Source organism: Sparus aurata, chromosome 16 (genome assembly GCF_900880675.1).
Source record: "Sparus aurata chromosome 16, fSpaAur1.1, whole genome shotgun sequence".
Lineage (NCBI taxonomy): Eukaryota > Metazoa > Chordata > Actinopteri > Spariformes > Sparidae > Sparus > Sparus aurata.
The window spans coordinates 15,274,569-15,287,407 of NC_044202.1; positions in this window are offsets into that span (position 1 = coordinate 15,274,569).

Below are 12,839 nucleotides of genomic sequence, written 5' to 3' on the forward strand. Positions count from 1 at the left end.
CAAAAAGGAGCTTGAAGTGGCGACTTAAAACCTGCGCTGTTTTTGTCGTAACAGCAATTAAGATGCAAGTGTCTGTATCCCCTCTTGGTGATCTGACAATGCTTGACGGTTATGTGACACGTAGCGTGGGATGGAGAGACAATAGAGGCCTCATAGTGTGTGTGAAAATTGATTTGGGAATCATGAAATTGTAATTTCTCAGGAGTCTTTGAGAGCGGCGGCTCCTTTAGGATGAAGCTGACAAATTACATTCCCTACACTAGTAATATTTGGCTGCAGATTTGTTGGTGTTTACTGTAGACTTAAAAAGCAGCAGCTGAGTGATTTTTACAACATCTGCCTTCATTTGTCCAGGCCATCAAGTCACCAGCCTCGCAAATGACGCCGTCTCCCTGGCATTTCCTTGCTGACTGATTTATCACGAGCCGAGAGGAGTGGCGGGTTGAGAATATCACGCATGACAACAACAACGCTGGCCTAACAAATCGCACTTGGCTTACGATTCTGTTTCTCTCCAAACAAAAGTTGCCTGGATAATTAACCTGTACATTAACTTCCCAGCTGATAGGAAACGGCATGTGGATATGAGCTCAGTGAGTCATGGAGATTGATCCTGAGTGCGATGGGGATGGCAGAGGCAGGAAGCCTCACAGTTTGGCAGACGCTGCCATACCTGTCAATTCTCACATTCTGTTCAGTCTACCAGGTTCAGAGAGAGTCTCATTTCCTCGTTTGGCTCGGGATGGAGTTTGGCACGGGAACAGAATAAGAAGTGAAGTTACAAGATGCTTCCTCGCTGGGATTGTGTACCTGCAAACTTTCTGACAGCTTGAGCAACCGACTGGTTTCTCTGTGATGGACTGAAGTCACGGCTGGGTTGCTGTTCCGGCTGACAGTACGCACAATTATCATATATTGAGAGGTATTGTGTTATTCTGACAGTGTGACAAAGAGACGGCGAGCTTGTCACGTAATATTTTCATTTTAAACGTGACTCCTCGTGAAGCACGCGGTGTGTTTAATGACAGGGAAACACACACTCCCGGTTTAGTTTTTCCATCTTTGTTGGAAACCAGGTTGCCAGTCACCACTGGCTGCCTGCTCTGTGTGTGTGTGGGTACGGGTTGTTGTTGTGAAGTTGGTGATCACTTCAGGCAGCTGATGGTGCACACCACTGCACATCTTTAACCGTTGGCACAAACCTTTCCTCTGTGCTGGGTGAAAGCCTGTGGGACTTCAGGTCAGCCCACCACTGGGCACTGGGCACCAAGTAATGAGCTAGTGGCAGCGAGCACTGGGCGGCGAGTTGGGACACAATAGTGGAGGGCTAGGCCAGGCCAAAATCAGGCCAAGTAGTTGCAATCAGTGGTGCATGAGGAGATCTGGCACGGGCTCTCAGCTGCCTCTCCTATCCACAGCAGTGAACTGCAGTGATCAGCACTAGGACCAGCTACTGCCTGTCCTGTCTCAATTAGCACTATTCTGTGTTCTCGTTACCCCGGAGAAGAGACGCAGAGTCCTCTGGATGTTTTTGTGACTTGTTTCAGAAATACATTCATGTGTTGTATTTGGGTTCTGTGATTTTCTAACAACGTCCAATGAAGTTTTTTTTTTCACTTCACTCTTTGCCTCCGTGATAACAAATTGAACGTCTTCAGGTTTTAAGAAGAGACAATGCATTGAGGACGCCATTTCGAGCTGTGGGCATGACTGATCGACATTTTGTACCACTTTTGAACACTCTATGCACCGAACAACTAATTGATTCATCGAGAAAAGATGACAAGATGACATTGTTGCTGGGGGTATCGCAGTATTGTGTTAATAAAACACGTGATAACACCGTCTGAATAATCCAGCAAGACGTTCGGCCTTGTGCCTCTTTCTTTATAAGCTCACCTGGTTGCCTTTTCACTAGCAATTGAGTAGCTGAAAGTAAATGTTCTTCTTCTATACTTCTCTTTTATACTTTTCTTTTTCAAATTTCTATAGATATCGCCATAATGTAGTTGTCATGGGTTCATTTAGCCATGACAATCGCGTGTTGAGGATCTGATGTTGTGACAGCCCTGGTTGTAGCTGCAGCGATGAGCAGACTTGATCCATTATTAATATTCAGAGGATTTTTTTTCCTCTGCTGCTGAAGCCGTTCAAATCCATGTATTTATTTTTCCTTATACTCCTCATTTGTTAGATTATAAGCTTGTCTAGACGCAAAGACACATATTACATGCTCAGCTCTCCAACTAAGTTACCGTTTTGACGGAATTAAACAAAAGGCCCCCCCCCCAGACTCTGAAGAAGTCAGTGTTACGTGGAGCTGCCAGACTGATGAATCTGCCCGTTATTTTCTTGATAAAACGATCTCTTGTTTTGTGCACGACATTACACATTTCTCCGTAGCCCAGAGTGACATATTCAGATTGCCTTTGTCCGACCAACAGTGCAAACCAAAGGATATTCAATTTATGAGCCTATGAAGTGAAATAATCGAGCAGAATTCTCATATCTTAGTAGCTGGAACGGGCAAAAAATATTTGGAAAGTGCCGCAAGTGATTGTCAAAATCTTTGCCAGAAATCAGGTCTAAAAATATCCCCTCAGCCCTGGAAATAAGTCGTCTGGAAATGTTTTAACCTGTAGAACAAATCGTACCGTTGCTGAGTAATTGTTTATCAGTGTTGAGATGTTTGATGGTGAAGACTACAGCTTGAAAGATACACTGTATATTGGCCTATTACAGCTACATCAGTATATACAGCCAAAGATGCTCGGGGTAACTCGAGGTAAACCCAGTGTCGCTCGGGCTCCACTGAAGACCTCAAACCTCTTCAAGTACACGATTTCATTGGTGACTGCGTGGATTGTTTGGAAGCATTCTTCAGTGTGCAGCAACGCGCCGCAGCTGCGTTTTGATCTGAATTCACATGCTTTTGGATAATTCCGCTGACATCTATTTTTAATAAGCTCGCCTTGCCGTCGTGGAATGGCAATGAACAGGACACCTCCAATCATCAGTGCGGCTTGGAGCCCCAGCAATGTTAAATTAACTATGTGAAGGCAGCTGCTCTTTGAGCTCAAACACTTTTGTTGTGTGGTGAAAACAATGAATAATTCTCTTTACACCCCATATGTGGGTGTCGGGAGCAGGGCAGCAGGCAGGAGCACCATCCTGCGGCTCAGATCAAAAGCCAGGCAAAGTTTAGAATGAGCAACACACACGTCGAGCGGAGGGGGGAATGTTTGTGTGAGGAAGAGAGCCTCCACCCCACCACCCACCGCACCATAAGGTGAAAAACGGGATGCGTGCCTGTGTATTTGTATGAGTGAAAGAGTGAGGATGTTTACATGCGAGGAGTGAGCGCGTATGTGTTCAACCTTCTGAGATGACATCTGTGTGAGCGAGCTCAACGTTGTTCGCCGGCGTATGCCACGGCGGAAGATCTCGCAGATGCATTTGGAGACGGCACCAGATTGTCGACAGTTGCGAGAGTAGGCGGGAGTCACATGTGGAGATCGTTTCGGACACTTTTTTTCGGATGTGAGGCGCGCCATGACCCCCTGCAGCATGTGGATGCGCCGGGAGATATTAAGATTTTCTGCGTGAGCGGGCCTTGCGAGCCAAAAACTCCTTCAGAGGACGTTTCCTCCGTGGTAGCTTTGAATTTTTTGGGACCATGTGTGCACCAACACACGCCCACACGCACTGTTCCTCTGTAATAATTTTTTTTTTTTTTTTTGAAAAAGTCGTCATGGTCGAACAGTTGATGGTATTAATGCTACCAATGCTGAATATAAAGCCTTCCCACATCTTTTTATTGCACCAAACAGACAACAGAAGTCTGTTCGACTCTCTGGGAAAAAAAAAGAAAAAAAAGAAATCGTTCTCCCTAATGGTGAAACAAAACCTGGCAATTTCCATCAAAAAACATTTCGACTCGCAACCTTACGTGCCACTCAACGCTAACCTCCCCGTCTCCTCTCAGATCTTTTTTTCCCCCTCCCTCTCTCACTTCGGCTGCGATTCCTGTGAAGCTTCCGCCAAACCCAGAAACACCTTCGGAAAATAAAGTCAGTCTGTTGGTGTGTTGTCTGCAGGGCATTCACCTGCCTGACAGACACTCAGGGAGAAGGGAGAGTGGAAAGGGGAGGGGAGAAAGAAAGTAACAAAGGGAGAGAGGCAACTTGTTACCAAGCTTCTCAACATTGATCATGACAGATTTTGGGGGGGGGTGGGGGGGGGGTTTCGCATCGAAAGTTAAGCACCGGAGTGCAACCGGGTTCAGTAACTCACTCAGGAACATTTCTGAGAACGGACGGGGAAGTTTATTATTAGCCAATAATTCCAGCAGCTGCAGTCAGGCAGTCAGTCTATATGAGAAAATATGGGAAAATGATGCAGTGTGTGTTTACCATGATTTGGTTTGGAGGAGGAATCCAATAAAGATGATGAAGAAGCCTCATCTCCGCACCTTGCAGGGGCTGGGCTGGGTGGCGGAGTACTCAGCGGAGTGAGGGGAGAAGGGGAGCGCGGGGAGAGGGAAGTGATTACTGTCGTTAAGTTGACAGGAAATGTTGCATCTCCTTGACGTTTAGTAATGATCGCAGCAGCTGGGAACAATAAAACTCCAACATTGCGCAATTATTGGCCTGCTTCACTTACATCGGATAAAAGTAATAATGCACATTATCCCCACGTCCCCCTTTATAGTCGCACCAGCGAGGGAGCAGAGGCAGCAAATGAGATTTTTGCTGCGCAGGAAGCCGAGTGGGCTGACGGTTATGATTGACTGGAGGAAGACTTCCTGCAGCGCAGTGTGATGTGACCACTCACGCTCTCTCACACTTCCCGCTATCAGTTCATCGTTTTTTCTTTTTTTGTTGTTGTTTTTTTTTCCTCGCTGCTTTATTTTATTTCTCATGATATCGGCTCGGCGCCTTTGGGATGGAGGGGGAGATTAGAAAAAGTTCAAACGACACCATGAGACCGTCGACAGCAGCTTGGATTCATGACAGACAGAAACCACAGACATTTGCCACTGCCAGCGAGTTCACAAGATGTGAGAGAGAGAGAGGTAGACAGAGGGAGAGACGATGTGCTTTGATTACCATTACACATTCAGTGATCAAGCTATAACTTGTCATTGATATTAATCTTTATTTTTGTCATTGTGTGTTTTTAAATGTTTGTTTTTCTTTCTTTCTGCTACTATGTAGTGCTGTGTAAACCCTTGACCTGTTCTCTTAGTTATCATAGTAGCTAGGAGTACATTGTAAACCTTGTACAGTCTGCTTTGGCTTTGCTGTGCCTAATAACTAAAATGCCAATAAAGCACATTTGTGAGAAAAAAAGAGCAAAAGAGGCAGATAATAGATGCAAAGAGTGAGTGTGTTTTTTTCTTCGTCTTTTTTTTTTTTAAACTAATAAACAGACTTATGATAAGAAAGTAACATGAGATTGAAAACACAAAACTACCAACAGCGGAATGCGATGTGTGATCCAGAAACGGAGCTATCCAAATACATTGCGAGGCGAGGCCGAGGTCGGGGCCGAGCAACACGCAAAAAATGAGTTAATAGAAAATACATGCAAAAGAATCACGTTGCGATTATTTTGGCAGATATTGCGATGGGTGACTTGAGTCACAATTTCCAGTTGGAATGGTGATTTTCCGTGGACGAAAAGGACGAGCCACATTGCCTTTTTGCTTTTCTGCTCAAAATGTCAAACTTTCCGCAAAAAATAGTGTCTGAATAACACAGAACTGCATGTCTTTACGTAAAATATATAATATTCCGTCTCTATTTGTCTAAATACTGTTATTATTTATTGTGAATTTGATCATGTATTTTTATATGAGATGTATCAGTGTTTTTATATGAGTATATGATTCTGTGTATTTGAATTTGAGAGAGACCAGACCGTACTAGAGAAAGCATCACTTTCCGTCTTTAATCGGGGCCTACAGATGACAGATTGTTTTGACCTTTCTGCTCCGTGTTGAATAATTGTGTGTGTGTGTGTCTGCATGCATGAGTTTGTGGAGGATAACCAGTTGAATATTAATGATTGATTAGGCCTGTCGTGCCTGTGCATAAATATCAAGGGTACGTTTGTACTACGAAGGGCATTTCATAGTCCTTCTTCCTCTCTTCTCCCCTTAATTAAAACTGCCCAGATCCCTTTTTAATGACCATCACTGATACTGCACGGGAGAAGAGGTAAATGAAGGTAATGACTGAGAAGGTCAAGCCGCGAAAACCGGGGAAAAGCATTTCATTTGTTCCAATCGCTCGCCAGTTTGCCGACGAAAAACGCCGACGTCTCGGGGTCCTGAATACGCAGCGCCGAGGTGCCGCTGTGACATTGCGTGGGAGCGCCATAAAAAAACCTTGACATCTTAGAGAGGCGCTCTTTCAGTTTTTTTCTCCGCCGAAGAAGGAAACTGGTTTATCTTCATCTCGTGGCCTGGCTTCCTGTCTGGGAGTCGTTTCAAGAACAAAAGAAACGTCTCGTTCTGTTGAAGAGAAGTGAAGTGGAGTAAACAAAAAACACACACACACACACAAAAAAATCAGATGTACCTTGGAGAGTGCCTTCTCAGAAAAAAACTCTGACACCGGATGCTTACTTCTAGATATAGCGAGTGTGCGGTTACGTGTGTCTTCCGGGATACTTTTTTTATTTTAACGTTGCTTTGGAGGAAGTTACCAAAACCTTTCATGCTTTCATCTTCTTCTGGCCTCGGCACTCTCCTCTCCTCCGCAGGTGGTTTCCCCTCTGGTCCCCCTCCTCTTACGCTTACTACTTGCCCACACCTTCTTCACCCTTGCCTCGGGAAAAAAACAAAACACACACACACACACACACACACACACACACACACACATGCTATGCTGCTGCCCCTCGAAAAGTTTTCCAATAGCTCGTAAAAATAGGCCGAATGATGTGTAAATTTCCCGCTGCCCCGCCCCGTCCTCCTCTTACTCCTGCGTGCTCGCTCGTCTCGGAGGGTAGTAAGTAGGTAGGTGATGAAACGGAGAGGCTCGGCGATGATGCCGCCGAGGATTATGTCATGTTTGTTTCTCCTCGGGTTGTATCACTCGTTTATGAGTCACGTCGGGTTGCCGGCTCTATATGCCGATGGCGGAGGAAGAGTTTGCGTTCGGTGGGAGGCTTTGGGAAATCACCTCTTTCCGTCGTTCGTGTGTATACTGGCCAAAGCAGTAGCAGCTTTCCTTTAACGGTCAGATGGTTTCAAAAGGTGTGATAATGTCGGTTTTCGGGTAGACGTTGCCGGTTGTTTATGATTATATGATAAACCTGCCTATCAAAAATGGCCGAATGCCAACGCCGTTCCCTCGCCTGCGAAAAAAAAAAAAACGAGCCGCGGAAAAAAAAATCTCAACACTTTTTTTTCCTTTTTCGAATGTCTATAACCGACTTGCCAATCATCTCAGGTCACTGTTTGTCGCACGTCTCACCAGTCAGACAGTGAGACCGAGCGAGATGTGGCAAACTCCTGAAAAAAAAAAAATCCCTCTCTGTGTGTTTCTGTTTCTCTCACCCTTCTCTCCCAAAGTTTTCCTCTCTCTGGCTGGGCGGCCGCAGGTTTCCAAACAAACTCGCCGAAACATGTTGTCTGTGAGTCCGTCCGTCCAGCCCTCCTGCTGGGCACCAAAGCTGCCATCCACAATGTAAGCAGGTGGCGCTGGCATCCCAGGGAGAACGGGCAGAGCGCGTGGGCGTCACGCAGGCGACGCCAATCCAAAATTCCCAGCTGACCTCCAAAACCAAGGCTATGGCTGCGCTCGCCAATCCTCGGCAAACGCTAGCTCTTGGTTTGAATATATGTATCTTTCTCCTGCGCTCTCGTCTTTTGCCAGCTGTAATCATATACTCTCTTAAATAATCACATTTTTTGCGCCTTACTTTTGTTTGATCATCTTTTCTCTTTGCTTGCACGTCTCTCCCGCTCTCTCTCTTTCTCTCTGTGTTTGCTTTGTGGGGGTGCTGTTTAGCCGAGTGGGACTCGCAGTAGGCCCCAGGCCAGCCGCCTTCGGTTGGACGTTAATGAACGGAACAGGAGTGGGCACATCTGATGAAGCTGGCCATGCTGTCAACTGATTTTCATCTGGTGTGTGTGTTTGTGCGTGTGTGTGACAACAGGTGCAGACCAGATCTCTATGCACTGACAAAATACAGCCTCTGCTGTGCCAACACAGGTGATTTCCACCTAGGAAGGCACACACAAACACACATCCTTTCCACTTTCCGCAGTTTTTCTTACTTTTTTTTTTTTTTTTTTTTTGCTCGGAAAAAAACAGAGGATGCCTTCAGACCTAAATGACAGTTTGATTACTTAGATTATCTTGAGAGTTTGAACTTCCACTCTCTCCACCGGGCCCCTCATTGATCAATTATAAATCATTGCCTCTGAGCTGACGATGTAAAACCAGTCTGATAGACAAACAAGGAAACACCTGTCACACACAGCCCTCAGTCAAACGAATTGCTCGCGAGTAACATGCACACACCCAGTGGAAGGTCTGAGTGACAACATCCTGTTCCTCTCTGGTTGTCAACAGGCCTGAAGCAACAACAGTATAAGCGTGTGTGTTCATTAGAATAGTACCTGTCTGGGACTCCCTTAGCCACCTGGCTTTTCAAACAGAAGCAACTAACACTCCTAATCTTTCTTTCTATATGCCACAGGCAGACAAGATCCAAATCCGCGTCGAAAACAACAAAACCAAACATCACAGCGTTCCCAAATGTCACATTATTGTGCATCGTACGCGGACAGAAGCTAACGAGACGGGGAGACAGGAACGTGATTCTCCTTGGAGAGAGACAATTTTTTCGCTGCCGCGTCCGAGTCCAAAAATAACAAAGAACAAAGGCGGATAAATGAGTGAGTTTTTGAGCACAGGCTAGTGGGCTTTGGCAGCACCGGCCAGGCGGGAGGGGAGGGAGAGACAGGGAGAGCTAGCTAGCGGGCCCGTCCACACATCTGTCCACACAGCACGGGGTGGGTTCCAGCGACACCCACAGAAACAGGCTTAACCTTCTCTTCCCCCCACCACCTGTTCATTACTATGGGCCCCCCCACCGAGCCACCGCCACTCTGCTCTTCTCCTCTCACCCGCTCCCTTGTTCTTGTTCTCTCTCTGTCTGTCGCTACTCGTTCCAGTTCTCTCTTTGTTATCCTGCCGTTTTTCTTTTTCTTTTTTTTTTTTTTTTACCCAATCTCTCCCTTTTTATTATTTATCCGTGCTTTTTTATTTCTCAGCAGTGCAGCTTCATTTCTCTTCTCATTGCTCTTCTTTTTTTTTAGGTTTTTTTTTACACAAAGTAAAAAAAAAATAAAAAATCTGTTCAGCAAACGGAAAGATGCTCTTCCTGTAACAGGAAGGGAATCGTCAGACAGGTTGTTCCGAGGAGAAAGAAGTGGCCGGCTTACGTGAAAGGGGGAGAGAAGAGGAGGCTTCTGATGAATCGTCTGCGAAAGTGCATCAGTCTACCCACATCTTCAAATCCCCTGGTGCCTCTTGTCTGCTTTCAGACCCATTTTTCTCCACATTGTTGGTAATTTGAGCATTCTCGCCCATGGCATCATTCATAGTTGGCCCATTTAAATCCCCTCAGAAATTCAATTTGGAGAAAGGAAATGACAAGATTTAGCTTATTGAGGTATGCCAGAACATCCACGAAAATCAGACATGGGAATATGTTAGATTGTAACAGCCTCATCATCGTCGCTCCCCCTTTGTGTTACGGCGCGGAGAGGAAAAAAAAAAAGAAAAGAAAAAAATCACCGACTATACTCTGTGCTTGTTTGGGCTCGTTTGAATTATTTGATCACGAAATAGTCTCGGTGGTCTCATGGAACGATCACCGCGACTGGACGGACATTTTCTCGGAAAAAAATCAAAAACAGCCACCAGTTGGCTGTATAGTAGGAGGGAATTTATATATATATATATTTGTAGCCACATTATTTCTATACCATAATTCCTGTCCAAAACGAAACAAAAGAGCTAAAAAAAAAAAAAAGGAAAAAAAAACAAATTGCACCCGCAGTCTCTCATATGGTACCACAGTGAGAGCAACTTGGCACCGGCTCGCGCCGTCATTGTACATAATGCGGTGCTTATTTCAATTCAGCCAATTGTTATTTTTAACCGTGAGGATGAAAAATCACATTGTGGGCTGCGCATGTAAGGAATGCAAATATCTGTCACGAGAACACGCGAAAGAAGAAAAAAAGCATTATTTTTAAACGCGTCACACACGCGCGTCTGAGACGCGTCCCTGCTGTACAGCAAGAATAGATGATCATCAAAAAGTCGTCTCGAGTCGGTCTTTAATCAATAACCCGGCTGTAATAAGCTATTGCCTGCATTGTAATTCCAAATCGGAGACTAAAACACATCATCGAAAAACAAATAACTGCAATCTGTAATTTCAAATCCTCTCCTTCTTTGGTGTGTGTGTGTGTGTGTGTGTGTGTGTTTCAGTGTGCACAGGGGCACCTTGTTGACTTGCGTTCCGCTCCCTTGGATTCTGCATAACTCCAGATATTCTTTTTGACTCTTTAATTGCTTTTGCACAGTGGCCCTGATGATGATAAGGAGGACTTGGTGACAACATCTCAATTTCTCTCCCCAACTGAACGCTCCCCGTTTCAATTATCCTCGTCGTTTTTTTCTCCCTTCCCTTTGCCGCCCTCACTCTCTTGCCTCCAAATAAATTTTCATTTCCCTTAAGCCCGCTGCTTCCAGTATCTGATGGCGTCTCACTCAGTTATCCATGCATGGTATTATCGGGGAGACAGGCCCTTACTGCTCACTGAGAGGGAAAAGGCTGCAGGCCGCTTATTACATACCAAATATCAGGCACCATATTCAAATCCAAAGTAGCTGCCTGTGGGGAATATGCCTAAACTGGTTCAGCCTGTTAAGAGTTTTGCGCCAGCCTACACAGATAAATGAAGTCCACACACTGCAGGAGATGAGGGAATTTGCTTTGAACGTTTGCAAATTTTTAATATTTGTGTTTTTTTTAAGCAGTTTCGACGTGTTTCTCGTATCCGTTATATAATTTCTCTCGACGCAGAATGTGAGTCAGAACAGCCGCTCTGCGAGTACACGAGCGATTCGCAATGGAAGGAGACTGAAATCCCCCCAAAAATGAAATCTGATAGCACCTTTTTTAACCGCCTTTTGGGAATGTATTCTGAACCGTCATGACATCAGCCGATTCAAAAGCTCGCCCGAGCTCTCCAAACAATGAAATCATTACAAGCAGCTTTTTTTCCAGGTCGCCTACCTATTAAAGGAAGAGAATGGGGAGGTAAGACGTTGGATCCAGCCGCTGGGTATTGTGCAACGTTACAAAGCAAACAATGAGACAATCAAACGGGGCGATATCATATTGTTCTATTGCCTCCCCGAAGCTCAAAGTAATATTCTGCTTTTTGAAAATGACATAAAAATCTCTCCGCTGATTATGGCGCCGTTGCGACTTCACGTCGTGACAATTTTCCCACCGAGGAGGAACTCAGTGTCATATAATAATTACAGAGCAATGAGTGCACGACAATAAACATGCAAACTATTCAAGGCAGCCGAGATAAGATAGCGTTTAAGCACCTTTTTTTTTTTTATTTTATTGCGAGAGGTTCCCACAGTTCAGGTTGTTCAAAGGTCTCTTACACAACCACAGATGTCCATAAAGAGCAGCAGTTCTCGATCAAAGCAGGGAGCGAATGAATGTGTCAGAGATGAGCTACCAGTGATTAGGTTTGCTAACAGAAGGCAGCCCCCTTTCATTTTCAATTCAGCCCACGCAGCAAAAATAAACTTAAAATTCACATTTGATTCACAGAGAGCATCAACATCTCTCAGCTTCTAGTCGGCCGGTTATGAAAAAACCTCTTTTGTTATTTTGCCTCGTTGAATAATTTATTACTTTTTGATAATTCCAACTACGAGCAATGATTAATCTGATCTCGGTTTAATAAACAAATGGAGATATGAAAAGAAAATCAGACGTAATGGTATGCGACTGTTACAAATAAAAACAATTACGAGGCGCTCCCCGTTCCGGAGTAATCACAGCGAGAAGAATTAAAACATTGTGCGTGTTTAATTTCTTTGAAAATTAGATGTTAATGTTTTAGCTAACGGAGCAGGTCGCTCAGACGCCTTGCGAATGCTAAATGAACGTCGAGCCCGATGGGAAACAGGCGGGTTTGACCGGTCGATTCGCCTCGAAGGAAGTTGCGCAAGATGTTCAAACACCGGATACTTATCTGAAAAGGAAATATTTTAGACCGGTTAAACCATCTCAAGTCTTATTCGATTTTACAGGTTATAATAATTGGGCTAAATCTGGTTCAGGTACCATTGTGGTGTGAGGGGATGTGGTGCGAAGGCAGGACAGGATCGTGTGCAGAGAGACGAGCAAGCTGAGTGGAATCAGATGCGACTTGAGCCGAACGTGATTATGAGGGAGAGAGAGAGAGGGAGACAACTTGGAAGGAAAGCTCGGACGAAAATTGCGTGAAATTATTGCAGATAATGAAAACACTCTTCTTCTTGTTTGATTTTTAAATTAAGGCCATTTCTTTCTCGTAAACGCCTGAAGAAAAAAGGTCTTTTGAATGAAGACTGTGAATCGTTTCCAATAAATCCAAGATGGGACTCATAATGGAGCCACCTTGAACCGACTCAGTAGGCTGACCCTGGTCTCCTGTGTGCTGTTCTTCAGTCTTTGTCAGTTGTGTCTTACTTTGATATTTTGTTTCTGAAAACTGTGACAAAAGCACATCTCCG